The following is a 2606-nucleotide window of genomic DNA, read 5'->3' as shown; positions in this document are numbered from 1 at the left end:
ATCAATGTCAACATTCAACAGCTTGAATTTATTTCATCGGTTCAAATATTTTGGGATAAATAATAGCTGCGTGATGTTGTTGATGTTTTTATGAGAATGTGCTCAGTCTACAACTGATTGTACGATATAACATTCATGATAAAGAAAAGGCTCAGATTCAAGAAGAGTCGGTCCTGTTTTACTATACTGTCCGATTTAATTTGCTTCACTGGAAGGACCCAAAAAAAAAATGTATTCGTCACATGCTCCAAGGATGCAGAGATTGACGGGAGAGGGTGATACAGCCTAAAAATGTAAAGATTTTTATTTGCCAAAAATCTGATTTCACATTTCATTTTATTTTATTTTTAAAAAGACCAATTGCTCGTAGAAAAAAAAAAAAAAGGCAAATGGCGTTTTTTCTTTGTTTGTTTTCCACTTCTGGGATTTCTGAAGCAGCTTTGAAAGTGTTTTTTCGCCCCAACATTAAAATGCGTCATCTTCTCCGGGACTCATTGTCATGCTTTTATTTCCAGAAACGCACGTCGTTATGAATATTGTAAAAAATACAAATGTCACTGAAGAAAAAAAAAAAAATCCAGACCCGGTTAAAGCCATCACTAAAGAAATTCAACAAGTCCGCCAAATTTAGATGAGTAAAATGATCGTCAAGTGAATGAATCAAAGCTCAAAAAAATTGTAGTCAAATCGATTTGAATTGCTATTTTAAACCATCCAACAAATCTGGTCATAAAGAGCACTGCTGAAGCAATTCAGTCCGAAACTATTTGCACGTTTTCAACCGTTTATATATTTCAGCATAATTCATGTACAGTATTTGGAATAAAATCACAAACATGACATTGTCTGAAATCGTAGGTCACGTCCATATTGAGAATGTAAGGAATATAACGTCAATAAAAACATGATGAAGTAATGAACGAGTTAATGAAACTGTAAATCACAGCCGTCCAACTCAAGGCCCGGGGGCCAGATCCGGCCCTCCACATGATTTGTTGTGGCCCACAAAGGCAAATCTAGTGTGTCAACTTCCATGATTCTTGTGAAAATCTGTACCAAAATTTCAAATGGTCTCGTATCGTCAACGAAAATGTTGAGGTAGGACGAGTATTTTTTTTTTTTTTTGAACCAAGCATGAAAAACGGTTGAAAACCCAATTACCTTCCAAAACTCGTTCATAAATTCTGTGTGTAAATATGATGAGGTGAAAAAATAGTTTTATGCTTTCGCACTCATAATGGCCCTCTGAGGAAAAATGTAATGAGAATTTGGCCCGTGACAGAAATGAATTTGATACTCCTGCTGTAAATTGTCACAAATCAACAGGCTTGAGCATTTCAATGACAAAAAAAAAAAAAAAAATCCAAATTTTAGTGAAAAATGACTTCATATGGATTTTATTTTGGCACGAAAAAAGAAAAGATTCGAATGGTGGATGTTTTTGGACGAATATTAATGCACATTTGGACCTAAGCAATGCACGGCAAACCAGTTTCAAATGGGGGAAAAATATCCATGCCAATGTGATATCAGATTTTGCTTTAGCATTAGCATGGAACTCACAAATTAAAAAAAAAGAAGAAGAGAAGACACGCTGTGGTGACCCCGAACGCAGTGGTCCCCAACCCCCGGGCTGCGGACCGGCAACGGTCCGTGGATCAATTGGTACCAAGCCGCTAAAGAAATAATCAATTAGCTCAGTTTTATTCATTATCCAAGTCTGAGCAATCTTTTATTTTGAAAAATGACCGGAGTCTCTTGGTTACATCTCGTCGGTCACTTCAGCGCCAAAACTCCCCCCCCCCCCCCCCCGCAACCTGGCAAAATGAGAAAAAAAAACACGTCCTTGGTAAAAATGTCTCTGCTCTTGAATGAGTTCAAGCGCTAATTCCCGACCATAGAAGACCCACAAACTGCTAAGGGATGGATCCGTGACCCATTTCTCAAGAATCCAGCATGTCTGTGCAACAAGAAGATCAACTGCTGGAGATCGCAAACGACGGTGGCTTGAAAGGTAGTTTCGAGACAACAACTCTGCCCATGTTCTGGATTAAAGTCATGGCAGAACTGTCATGGCCAGAACTCGCGGCTGAACCCAAATGCACGACTCACGAGGCTTAGTAGGAGTTTGGGAAGAGTCTTTGTTCCATCCAAAGACCAAATACCGGTAGGCAGCCCGCGAAGGTAGCAGCAGTAGATCCGGCAGGCGTAAGAGGAAGGTCAATGGCTGGTCGGGGTTCGGTACACGGGATAGCAAGAGCGGAAACAAGAAGTTGCGGGAAGGTGACACGGGACCATCGATCTGGCAAAGACCAGACCGCACGCGTGGCCGTAAATACGTGGGACGCAGTTACATAGATGAGACACCGGTGCCCGCATCTGCTGATACGTGCAACATGATCATCGAAGTCCGGGGGGACACCAGCAGCAAGATACCAAATTTTCCATTCAAGTTCACAAAGACACACAAGCAAGCAAGCTTAACAAGATCCTGGCTGATGTCGTGGATCTGAATTTGCAACCTGATTGTCGAAGTCCGGGGGCAAGGACAGACAGGTCATGGCGTGCCATGAACAACAAAAAGTCCAAATAGACTTTGGGGACTT

The sequence above is a fragment of the Syngnathoides biaculeatus genome, chromosome 14, assembly GCF_019802595.1.
Source record: "Syngnathoides biaculeatus isolate LvHL_M chromosome 14, ASM1980259v1, whole genome shotgun sequence".
Taxonomy (NCBI): Eukaryota; Metazoa; Chordata; class Actinopteri; order Syngnathiformes; family Syngnathidae; genus Syngnathoides; species Syngnathoides biaculeatus.
Note: the sequence above shows the minus strand (reverse complement) of the source record.